The sequence below is a fragment of the Protomyctophum parallelum genome, assembly GCF_964188405.1.
Source record: "Protomyctophum parallelum genome assembly, chromosome: 1".
NCBI classification, from domain to species: domain Eukaryota; kingdom Metazoa; phylum Chordata; class Actinopteri; order Myctophiformes; family Myctophidae; genus Protomyctophum; species Protomyctophum parallelum.
Window position 1 is genome coordinate 57,970,191 of NC_139697.1, and position 13,802 is coordinate 57,983,992.

The 13,802-nt window shown below is 39.5% G+C and overlaps 1 long non-coding RNA gene across 1 annotated transcript; it reads left to right on the top strand.

Annotated features, from left to right (window-relative positions):
* The first annotated feature begins 3,706 nt into the window (after positions 1-3,706).
* Positions 3,707-13,278, top strand: LOC310862243. Its single transcript, XR_014569543.1, has 4 exons — positions 3,707-3,852; positions 6,659-6,826; positions 10,888-12,650; positions 12,682-13,278. It is a non-coding gene; the product is annotated as an uncharacterized lncRNA (long non-coding RNA).
* The last annotated feature ends 524 nt before the right edge of the window (positions 13,279-13,802 follow it).

The window sequence follows — 13,802 nt, forward strand, 5'->3', positions numbered from 1 at the left end:
GAGATCCTTACATGCTGTATATGTATGTGTGTTGTGGTGGTCGCTCTCTTTCTCTCTCTCAGTATCAAAAGCAAGCGCGCTCTACACAACAGACTGAGACGAGAGAGAGAACATGGCCAAATTAAACACACGTGTTTGTAGCTCAGCATCACATTTAATTTAGTTCATTTCGCATATACCTTATATTTTTATAAGATGATTGGATCATTCATGAGTACATTTTATAAATGTCGGGTGCACGTGCCACTCTCTCTGTCGCATAATTAATATAGTATTATAGCCAGTGTGAACACTGACATCCACTTGTCATCTATTTTTAAAACTATACTGTAAAGGTTATAGTTATAGTAAAGTTATAGTATAGTATAGTTATAATGCTTTGCTTCGCTGCGAACGGTGTAAGGGCGCTCCAGGTCACTCTTTCAAAGGCCTTCGTAGGACAGGTCTGCGTATAGGCTAAGAAGGCTTTCAGGAAGCAGTTTTGCCGCTACAAAGGGCCTCTATGAATGTGAATGTGAGCTACAATTTTTCTCAAATCGCTTTGGGAAACCCGTGCCAAAGTCCATTGTCTGGCCACAGCAATAAAGCCATAAGTTGTCATTAATGCAATGCTAGTGGAGATGCTGCCGTTTTCATGAATTAATAACAAAATATGGATAATCTCAATAACCATAGTGACAGTTGAATACTAACAGACTCGATATCCAATTTTAGCAATAATATGTGCAATTTATAAAAAAGAGTCCAATTATATTTCAACAGGTACCTATCCATCAGTTGAGAGATGTTTAGAAAATACAGAATATAATGACCATTGGTGAATGCTTGGTGTAATAAATAAATGTTTTTTTTTTGGGGTTTTTTTAATAACTCATCACAGTATTGCTCAACAAAGACTGGGGTATTTAATGCCAAAATGTAAGTTCATTTGAACGTATAATGGATGTTCTGGTCATATTAATGTATGAAAATGGGGATTGGCTATCCTGTATGACCTACCTCTGGAACTGGGCAGGATCTATGCCCACATGCCACTTTGGCTTTGCAATGAGGGCATGTGCGTCGGTTCGGCATTCTCACTTTTTAAGGGAAAAACAAAACAAACAAAACAAAACATACTTAAAGCAGCACTATGTAAAGAGTTGTTATGAATAGCATGCAATTTTATTAATACAATATAACTCATACAACTAACTCAATTGGAGTGGTTGCATTTGGTCTTCTTGTAGTGTGTAATGCATGTTGTACATTGTAAACAAAGGAGCTTTGGATTTAAAAGAAGGTTTACAGTAACGTCAAATTGCAGCTGCTATTGCTAACTTGCGTTGTTGTCCAGAAGCCCTCTCACACTAGCAGCTAGTATGCTAAAGCTAGTTAGTTAGTTCTAACCATAGTGTATATATATCTTAAATATCTATATACTCTAAGGTTCTAACCTGTATTAGATCACATGGCCCCATCATTTAACGTGAGGCAAAAAAAGAAAAAAGACGGACACAAAAAATACATTGATATCGTGACTTTGTTACAAACATATAATCTTACCTTTCCCCAGCCAACGAAGGAGTAGAGTTGTGCTTGAAATGTACTGTAATTCTGCAAACTGTACCTGTCCTGGCTGTGGCTACTGTAGCCTACCTGTAGTCAAACAAGCGAATGCTTCCGGGTTCCGGTTTTCGCCCAAAATTAAAATAAATTAAATAATACAATAAAAACATCCATATCTACATATTCCGTGTGGATTTCAAATATAAGGTTATTAACCCATGCCCACTGATGTTACAATTATGTACGGTCGATCAACTAATAATAATTATTATTATTATCGTGGTCTGGGAGCGAAGTCTGTTAATTTCGTTGAAAAGTTACGTGTTGCTCATTTCATATCGACAGCACCTGGAAGAGTGGATTACGTCTGCATCCAAAAAAATTAAGTGCTTACCCCATGGATGTTAAAATGCTTTGCGGGCCCGCAGAATTAACCATATCTTCCGTGTTGTTCAATTAAAAAGCATTTTAATCCGATCGATGGCCATTTCTTCCTATTTCTTTCAACTACGACCCTATCGTTTAGTAGGTGTACTGCATGCTGATACAGTGAACGTTCTTTTAGAAAGTTGCGTTCGATCCGATTAAAATGCTTTTTATTAAACAATACGGAAGGAACGGGTACTTCCGTGAGCCCGTCAAATATTGTAACAATTATGGCCTTGGGATAAGCCTAAAGATGAACGTTTATGTAGAAGTAAGGGCCAAATGTGGAGGAAGTAAACGATGGCTTCATAGCCATGCCCAAATATGTATTACAGGCGGAGCCTTAAATGTTATAAAATGAATTACAAAAAGTCAATAACAATTATGTTTATTAAAATACAATACCATACATACATAAAAATGCACGACAGAAGCGATATCAGCTTGGATCGTTTCAATTTTTTTTAATTTTTTTAACCTATAGGTTTCAATGGTGGGCATAATAGTACGCTATGAACGGACTTGCGGTGTGGGTTTTTTTTAAGTCACGTGACATCATCCGGGACACGAATCCATAGGTTTCACTGGTGGGACTTTTAGTATGATATGAACGGACTGCGGTACCTAATAGTATTCTATGAACGGAACGGCAGTGTACCAGTCCGTTCTATTTCAACGAGTTGGCCTGCGACCAGGTTGGTTTAGGCAGTTTGACGGACTGTTGTCTTGTCACTGTATTTCCCGAGGCCGTGGATGCGACTTCTCCTTCCTCATTTCTCACATAAAAGCTAAAAATATATAACAATTAATTTTGAGCTTATAGATCAGCTATTTTTTTTTATTTGAATCCTTTGTAGGGAAAAAATGATTCTGACAGCAATGAATTGTATTGTGATCTATTTATTGTAACGATACAGAGGACATTTGTATTCTACTTAATTTATTTGCTGAAATGAATACATTTGAGTTTTGAAAAATTTATGTAGGCCTATTGTGTTTCTCAATGTGCTTTTAGTACAGGATTCTGAATCTTTTAAGCCCCATTTAGAATGTTTTGAGTAGAAGTGTGATTTAGAAGCATATGGCATGACTAATGTGTAAACAATATATTTAGCCCCTGTCATTAAAGGTGTTAAATAGCACCCTGCAAAGGGTGCTATTTAGCCCCTATCATTAAAGGTGCTATACCCTTTGGCAAAGGTACTATATAGCACCTTTAAAGATTGGTGCTATAGCACCTTTAACAATCGGTGCTATATACAGCACCATTTGACAAAGGTGCTATATAGCACATTTAAAGATTGGTGCTACATAGCACCTTTAAAAATTGGTGCTATATAGCACCAAAAATGGTTCCCCTATGAGCCAAAAAACCACTTTTGGTTGTACAGCACCGTGAGTAAAGATGAATCGATTATGAAAATAATCGTTAGTTGCAGCCCTAGTTATAGTATATGGTCTCCTTGACATTACCACTTTCCAAAGATAGCAGTAGCCTATATTTGGTTTTCAAGGAAGCTATACTGTAGGCCTATTTCATTCATTTCAGAAAGCTGCTTGACAGTGTAGCATATAGCCTTTATGTTTTGGTTTGAAAGCACAGGGCGATGTAAAATGTTTATCTGATAATAGTCCTCCTTGGAGACATTCATGACTTCTTCGTGCAGATGTAATATTAGCCAGATTAGCATAGGTGAGCTTTGAATTAATTTATTTTTATTTACAGAGTTGAATGTATAGGCCCACTTTGTGGGGTGGCAGTGAATCATGGGTAGAGTGGCTGGGAGAAGTTCCATCCGCCATCCCGGGCTCCCCCAGAGTTGGTGTCGAAGTGTCCTTGAGCAAGACTCTGAACCCCTAATTGCTCCCAATGTGCAGGTTGGTGTCTTGCATGGTTTCCCCCGCCATCGGTGTATGAATGGGTGAATATGTGCATGTGCCTTGGATAAAAATGGAAAGTGCTATATAAATGCACCATTTGTATTGTTTTTGTGTAATGTTTTATGGAAATGAAAAACTTGTCATCCATTGTCACAGAAGTGATTTTTTAAATGTTTACTTACTAAAAACCTATACTATAGGTTTCATTGGAGGGCTATGCATCGATTCTATACTTTATTAATCATCATGGATTTTAGACAATGAATGGGGAAATGAATTAATGAATGAGTGAATTAATTAATTAATGAATTGTCAGGTGCCATAACAAAGGGACCTGTTGATTCATCTTTACATAGCATACAGTTGCTATGATATCTCCATTGTAAACGATGCATGGGGGCTGCTGTTTGCCGACATTTCCTCATGGGGGTGCTGCAGGATAAGCAGACATATTCTCATAAAGCTTCCTGTAGGATTTTGTAGACCTGGGGGTCGATTAAGGACTTCTATGTTACTTACTTCTATATTACTAATCTAATTACAGTATTATGATCTGGGGGCGTGTAGTATGTCATATTGCAATTTTGGGCATGTTAAGAAGCGCTTTTGACACCCCGCGGAGTGCGCAAAACGGCCTTGAATTAGTCATGGGTGTGTTTAAGGCGTGTTTGAGACGTACCCAATCAACATGTCCGTACTATTCTCTTTACCAGTCAGCTGATGTCACATACGGAATGCGCACTTTGGGGGTCGTGGTATGACATTTCTTCAGGCTGGCACCATAGAAGACATGACATGCCTTTGTCACATTTGGGTTAATTATTCCTATTGCACTGCATGCTGTCACCTTTATGCCTCAAAAGAACAGACCCACCTTTCAGATCGGAATGGAATTGCGAGTAGATAGCAGCATATTGGCAAATTGCCAATCCATGCGTAATTAATTAATTCGATAACGATAGAACCATGTACCATACAGCGAATGAAAGCAAGATTCCTAAGGAATATGGAGATTTTTACATTTAATAAAACGGTTGAGAAATGAGAGAACCATGAGTGTTTATAGGCTAATATCAACGTTTTTTTATGAAAGACCAAACGGGCTGTGAACTTGAAGAGCTCAATCACCATCCCGACACGGAAGAAATATAGCCTAGTGCATGCATGTATATGCACTTGCACACAGTAGCCTACACACGCTCTTTATTTGTTTCTATTGAAAAACACCAGTAAAATAACGTTTATTATATTTTATTTCATTCAAGTCAAGGAATGAGTTGAATGCGTGCTGTAATGCTGTGGCCCCGATGGTATGGTCTTCGCTGAGTTCGCTCGTAGCATTTTATTGAAGAAGACTTGAATCGGGTGTGATACAGCATATGAAAGCACATTTCCCACGGATTATGGATATGTTTTTATTTATTTTTAAGGTTGAGAAATGAAAGAATTATGGCCGTTTCTAATCTCAACATTTTTTTTAAATAGACGCAAAACGGCCATGTCTCATAGAAACAAGTAAATGGGTCTATAAAAATAAGCGCATATGGGGGTCTGTAACCTATTTTAAATGAAGTGCCATGTTTTTATTTTCTAAATAGTGAGTCTGCCATATCCAGATTAATTTGAATGACACCACATTAAAATAAAAAAACATATTTTGATTGTCCACAAATATAAATTTCTTCCTTCTTTTTAAATATGTTCTTGCACATTGTTATAATGATCATTATATATCCCCCTGCAGTCAGAGTTCATAGTTTTAATGAATGAATGTGATGCATTGTGAGCTGGTATAGATCTGCTATTTTCAAAAGTAATCTTTTTATTTAATTTTTGGATTAGCTGTCCTTAGTTGGGCAAATGCATTCATCTGGGGATCCTTGACATGGGAATGTGCTTGTTTTGCACTGGTTTAAACAACATTAGGAGAAAAGCCCAAATAACCACTTTAGAAACAAGAAAAGCAATCACACAGAAAGCAACTTTACAGAAAAATAAGCCGCTTATAATAAACAGACATGGCAACACTCTACCAGCTTCCCAGAGCCGCTCAAGTGTCAAATCAAACAGTGCTTTTTGCGTTTATGAGGTGGTCAGACCCACGTCTAATCGTTATGCGCTGAGTGTCTTTAGGTCAAGGGGCTTAATAGCAAATTGCGCAAAGCGAGAATAATTAACATATGGACACTCCCACAATGCTAAAATATTCAGGGACGCGGTATGCCAAATGTGTGTGCGTTCAACACGGGCCGAGTGCGTTCAACACGGGCCGATATGCCTTTCATAATATGAATGTGCGCAGAGCGAGGCCAATTTATGTATTTCCATTGGTAAACCGCACCTTCAAAATCGACCTGCTATACTGTATACCATTATTTATTCCCTTGGTTCTTTGGTTTCTTTTGGTGGTTGGTTGTTTTTATTCTAATGTGGTGCAGATTTTGATGCCATCTAAAATATGTTGCATGCAAATGAATGTGTGATTTTTGTGTAATGATGATCTATATGCATATAGGCCTAAAGCCCTAACCACACCAAAGGGTCACCATGCAACTCCTTGGGTCCAAACGTTTGCAAGGAGTTAACGCTAAAACCGTCTAGACACTTTGGTGTGGTTTGGGCCATTGAATTCCATGCGTTGAGTCACTAGGGACGACACACTTCAACGTGCAACAGGACATATCAACGCTAAAACTGTCTCGAGTCTCGACCCTTTGGTGTGGTTAGGGCTTAAAGGTGAGACATTTGACATGATGTTCAGTTCTAATACTGACAACCTTATACTGTGTAATCTTGAATGCAGATCATACACAGTGAAATGCTGTAAGCGAGGTGCAGCAGTGGGTCAGGACTCAGGAGGTATCAGAGCGAACAACCATCTGAGAACAGGGAAGGCTTCCAGCTCCGCCTGCCGATGTGTCCTTGAGCAAGACATGAAGCCCTATCTGCAGTGCTCCTGATGAGCAGGTTGGTGCCTCACATGATATGGTTGCTTCAAAGTAAAAAATAAAATAAGGAAAAGTCATATATACAATTTGTCACAGTCAGTGAAATTAGTTTTCCGCATTTGACCCATCTCTTGGAGCGTTGAGCCAAGGAGCGGTGTATAGCTGCAGCCCATTAGTTGATTTGAACCTCCCAATCCAACCCATTGATGCTGAGTGCCAAGCAGAGAGGCAATATTTATGGGTCCCACTTTTTGAGTCTTTGGTATGACCTGGCCGGGGATCGAACCCCGACCTCCCAGTTTCAGGGCGGACACTCAACCACTTAACCTGGCACAAGGCCACTGTTTGCTTCCACGTCGGTGTGTGAATGTCATGTGTGAATGTGTGACTCATGCCTGCCAACATTAGACTGTGACAAAACGGTATACTGCACACACAATCCACACCTGATGAATAGAATACAGACAAGGCTTTGAATGAAAAATTACTTTTTAATTAGTCATCATTGCTAATGACACAGTCTCTACACTCTACACCTTCACTAATTGGATGAAAACTGTCAAATATGGTAATTTGTGGGAAATGTATACTCTACTGCAAGGGTTGCAGTGTTGATTTTGCCGACTAAAACGAAAACTAAATAAATGAAATAAAAACTAAGCTACAGTGACTAAAACTAAGACTAAATATATTATATTGACAATTTCTGCATTACACTTTGAAATACTCTGTTACAAGTAAAAGTCCGGAATTATAATAATAGTACAAAAGTATTGGCATCAAAATGTATACTTAAAGTAAAAGTAGTCATTATGCAGAATGTGCCTTTTCAAGTCTTCAAAATGTATAAACATCTTTTGGAAAGTGGTGATCTTGGAGATCGATTATTTTTAAATGGCCGAAATGTATACAGGGCTGAAGTGGTTACTGTATGTTTTGACATAATAATCTAAATATACAAAGTGACTAGTAAAGTTTAGTGGAGTAAAAGTACAATATTTGCCTCTGAAATCAAGTGTAGAAAAGTACTGAAGATTTGTAGCCAAGTAAATTAGCCTACAACTACAGTAAAGTAGCCTACAACTACAAATGCCTAAGAATTGTACTTAAGAAAAGTAGTTACTTTCCACCACTGAAGCCTATGTGTTTATTTTTTATTTATTTTTCCTTTTTTGTTAAACTGAGGCCATGTGCTTGCTGCTTTCCCCCCATACAAAACATTAATTTTACTTCATTGTTTTGCCTTTTCTTGCAATATTGATAATAGTACATTTTGTATGCAGGTAATTCTATTACTTATTTCCAGCACTAGGGGGTGCTGCAGGATCAGTGCTTAGAATATTAGCTTCCAATGCAAGAAATGAATCCAAATGTAATCTTAGAATGAGTAACTTGGTTGAATGTTCCCGATCCTGAAAACAGAATAATGAACTCTATGTGTGTAGTGTCATCATACGTATATATTATAGCCCAAGGTGCTTTATACAAATGATAATTTTATATTAAAGGATAACCTACTTTTGGTACTTAAAGTATATATTGATGCTGGTACTTTTACTCAAGTGCATTTTGAATAAGGGACTCCTACTGTACTTGGAACAGAGAATTTCTACGTTGTAGTATCGAAACCTTTACTTACATGTGAGTATACTTCTTACACCACTGGTTGTTGGCTACGGTGGATGGGGGAACAATGCTGCTCCATAAATCCACAGTTAAAGCACAATGCCCATGCTGCTCACTTATCAAACCCACAATCCATCACACTGAAGACAGCTTTGCTTCTTCACCTCCGTCAAGGGTTGAAGCCCAGTGCACCCTCAGAACCAGGGGAAATGATTGGTAGACCAGGAAAGACGGTGAGATACAACTCCCATGCCCGTCATGCTGACACGGACGAGTCCCATGGATCCTAAAATGCCATAAAATCCATCTATGGCCTGCAGAGAAAGGAAAAAAAATATATATATATATATAACCCCAGTTAGATCGAATACAAGAACGCTCGTCCCATAACACACTCGCCCGCCTCGGGTTAAATACGGCAACCTCGGAACGGGGGCATAAGTCTGATGTAGCAATAGTCCGACATACATGGCCGGTTAAGACACATAGCCTATGTCATGTGGCTGGGTAACACTCACCCGTGGCTCCGACATACGTGACCGGTTAAGACGCATACGTGGCCGGTTAAGACTCACCCATGGCACCGACATACGTGTGGTCGATTAAGACACATACATGGCTGGTTAAGACACATATGTGACCGGTTAAGACACATATGTGGCTGGTTAAGACACATAATTGTTGCCGGTTCAGACTCACCCATGGCTTCCATGTGCGGTTAGGGTTTGGGGTATATAGGGTGTCGGGACTGTTAGGACCAAAGATATGCACCACGAAACGGACGTTCCACCACCAGGTATTCCTAACCATGACCTCAGTAAAACTACATGCCTAAACCTATAACCGTATTCCTAAACGTAACCTGCAGCTAAACTATCCGCGTAAGAAATGGGCGAGAATGTGTTTTTGGGGGGCGAGCAGTCCGTTTACTGTTACCCATACAAAGCAACAGATCCTGGATGGATGGGGTTGTATAAGATTGATAGGCGGATAGGTTGGATAGATGCATAGATACTCTGAAATGCAAGTCTATCAGTTAGAATGTATAGTGTCAGTGTGTAGCTAAATGAAATGTTTCGGGCAGGTTGGTTTTACGTTTATGTTATTAATAAACCAAGTAAATGTATCTTAAGTTAGTATATATGGATAGATGGCCTGGATAGAAGCATAGATGGGTTAAGGGTTTTATTTTTTCCAGGCCAAGGGCAAGGACCCCCCACACCCCACCCGAGAGAAATGAAGCAGTTATCCCCTGCTACATATTGCAGGGCCTATAAAATGTGTGCAGATTAAACTTTTTCACATTCCATACTATATATAGCGCCATAGACTTGTATGACAGCACATGATCAGTGTTGTGAAAATGTTAGTTTTTTTGTTTGTTTGTTTGCACAATTAACACAATCACCTTATTGGCCGGAATTAATTAATGCAGAAATGCCCATCAAGTGTTCTCACTTCTGCTTACATCTGTTAGCGCAAAGGCAAATAAGTTAAATTAGTTTTGTATGCATTTTGAGACTGACACTGTCAAAACAATGCTGTGATGTAATAAATGCCCTATATGTAAATTGACGATGGCAGACTAATGATAGATTCAGGTTTGGTTACTAAGGTGGTTAAAGCTATGCACACTAACAACACAACAGGACCGGATGGAATGTGTGCATCCCTCCTAAAAATATGTGTGTAGCACCGTATTAACCGTATTACTAACCTTAAACACTAAATCTAACCCTAACCCCAGTCTTAACTAGTCAAGTAAGTAAACATCTAAAGCAAAGTTGTTGTATAGCACAGTTTCACGATGTTTTCGCTTCGGCTGCAGTAATTCTACTTCCGCATTTCCTATAGTCGCCTACTCGTGGTGGCAGTACATTATGACAAGTAAGACGCGCAAACGCGGGAAGCGAACGCAGCTCGTGTGTGTGTGGTTGTGTGTGTGTGTGTGTGTGTGCTACAGCTGCGCCCTGTGTGTGTGTGTGTGTGTGTGTGCTACAGCTGCGCCCTCTGGTGGCGGGCGGGTGGTGTAACAGCGTGACACACACACACACACACAGACATTCAGCCCTTGCTGTCATGCCTCCATGACATGACCTTGATAAGAAGTTCTTAACTGACCGTTCTTAACCGACAATCACCAATATGTTCTTATTAAGAACATATTGGTGATTGTCGGTTAATCGCAATTTGCGTCTTCACTTTTCTGCCCTCACTTTTTATACTCAATACATACTGTGCTCAGCCAATCGAATAATTTAAATTCCATGCTCAGCCAATCAAGTCATCCCTATGATTCACAAAAACAAAAAACGCTTTTTCCACCACTGCCTTGTATACAGTATATGCCAGTACCTCATATATTCTTACTCTTTTTTTCATTCATCCTTTATGTCACACTACACCCACCCCACCCCTCCACACGACGACAACACCTCTGATCAATGAAAGCACACAGGCCCTCAAGTGGTTGCCAGTTCATTGCACAAACTGCATATTTCATGGTTGAGAGGATTGAGACCAGTCAGACAGAGAGACTCGGCCATGTCAGGTGATGAAACTTTCCTGGTGGGGTAATGAATTCAATTTGCCATTTCTATTCCTCCACACTGGCAACCAACCAACTGAGAAGCGCTGATGATGAAACAGAGATACAACGTGCATAGTCTTTCTTTATGCTGTTGTCTCACAAGCCATGGCAACCAAACATCCACGTTTTACAAACGCAACATTCATTCTTATTCTTATTATCATCATAATTATTTTTTTATATTATACATTTTTAATTATTTGGTGGAAGAGAGGCTTCTATTCTCCACTTTTGAAAAGCTCTGTTGAGAAAAACAAAATCATTAGCCTATAATATAATTTGTACAAATCACCTGTAACGATGTAACTGCAACTCTGACAGAGGCGATAATTATACATGGTGTGTAAACGTGTAATGTGACAATAACGTTGAAGTTGGAATGTAAAGCCGAACACTTCCCAGTGGTCTCCTCAACGCTGCGAACCCAACAGATCATGACATAATTCTTGCTAATTTTCCAAGCGACTCCCCGTTGACCATCTGGAGCGTGCCTTCGCTATGAGGCGCGGGGCCATCAAGGGCCTCAAACACATCAAAAGCCTCGGCCTTGACGGAATCCTGGCTGCAGGTCCTTCCAGCATGGACGAATAACTCTTCATCCGGGTGGCTATACACCAACGGATCAATGCCATCCATGCCATCTGGTCCTCGACCCTCGGGGGAACCTTTTTAACACCCGGCACCTCCAGGCCGCACCCCACACCACACACACCCAACACTGTACACTACGCTGATGACTCCTAGCCTGGCGTTAGCCACACTGATAACGTGGATTCACTCGCACGTGCCTCCATGGAGGAACGTGTGAGTGAATCCATGTTATCAGTCTAGCTAACACCAGGCTAGATGACTCCCACATCGTACCCAACGCACACTGGTGCTTCAGGACGCTCTCTGATTTCACCCCGACACACCCGACTATGCCCAACAGGCACCAAATTGTGGTCTCAGTCAGTGGCAATATTCCAAAAATACTGATCGTCCTGCAAGCACCCACCAGCTGCCAATTTTTGGAGAGTCCTATTGCTGATGTAAATATAGCCTAGGACCCTAGGTCAAATATTTTGTGTAAAAAAATAAAAATAAAATACTTTTTATCTCATCCACTTATGCCATGTTTGGTACAGTATCAACCATTCTGTTAGCCGGACACATCAGCAACATAATTGTCGATACTGATGACATAAAAAGTGTAACATGTCTGACATCGGCCACTGCACGTTTGACCTTACCTTTGACGTGTCTTTGTTCTTCCCCTCAATCAATGTTGTCATCCTGTTCTGGATACTACTGTGTCTTATAGACATAAAGATGTATAAAGAAAACTAACAGTATCATAACATTGAAACAGCAGCATATAAAGCAGTCCCTGCCTGTCTACCGCACCGCTATACTGCCCGGGAGATGAGAACACTTCTGCTCCGAGTGTGGGACAGTTGAAAGGCTACATTGCTACAAGGACCACATAAAAACTCTCCTCGAAGCGCTGTGACATTCAATCGGCTCTGGAAAAGTTGGCTGCCGTTCGCCACACCTGGCATTTCACCAATCATCTGCACGCTGCAGGGGGGGGGGGGGTGCACCTCTTGTGCAGATTACTTCCGCCCCTCACGTGGCAAAGCATGCGGGTCGTGCATTCACCCAGCAAAGTCACATGCATAGACACACAAACACGACAACACACAAATGACCTTTTGGTTTCAGATCACACTTACAGCGTCACACGAAAGCATCAAAAGTACAAAAGGACAAAGTGCAATTTAATACTCATACACAATTGTTCACACACTCTGCTGAACCTGACTGTCGGCAATCAATAAATTAACTCAATTAATTAAGTTAAGATAAGACAAGACAGACATCTTATTTGGCCCCAAAGCAAATGTTTTAAAAGACTTTCAGAATTAGCAGGTCTCTGTTTTTTTTTAAACATATGTTTATTAATTTTCACATCAATTATAATTTTATATACGTATATTTAGAAAATATACGTGTATAAATGATGTGACCAAAACCAGCTTTCTTTTATCTGAGAAACATTGTGAAAGTATGGCCATTCCTCTAATTCATGCTTTTATCTCCAAGTATAGGTTGAAGTTGATTTCAATGTCCTTCTAATTGTTTATGAAGCTCTCAACTTCTGTTTTTTTTCATCACAGACTCCCTGTTGTTTCATGCTCCACAAGCCCTCAGATCCTCTACCACAGGCTTTGCTAGATATGCATAAGTTATAACCTTTCTAAAATTATATTCCCAAAGTATGGTTTACATAACATACATAACTTACATAAAAAGAGATATCTCTGTAACTATACGTATCTTACTATCTTTTCTATACAACCATTTGTAAGACACTTTCTTTGATTTTCTTTGATCAATAATTACAGTATGTGTGATTTCAATTTCTTGTTTGTCTTTTAGAGCAAAGCACTTAGATTTTTTTTTCTTGATTTGTATTTAATGTCCATTCATCTCACTATGAGCTATACATGATTAGATTTCATCCGTATACTGTGGGGAAAACCTTGGCAGAAAATATATCTATGAGCTTCTAGTTTGGCTATTTGCAGTGAAGATATTTAATGTTTCCAATCCGAACCACTTTATTTATAAAGCACATTTCTCAACTCAAGGTTTACAAAGTGTTGTACAGAAAGTTAAAAAGCTAAATACACTGTAAATCTAAAACACAAAAACATGTAGAGAAAAGTCACTAGAGTCCAGAGGGACTAACTTAACTAAGTATAGTGGTTAAAAGTGATATTACAATAAAGCGTATTATT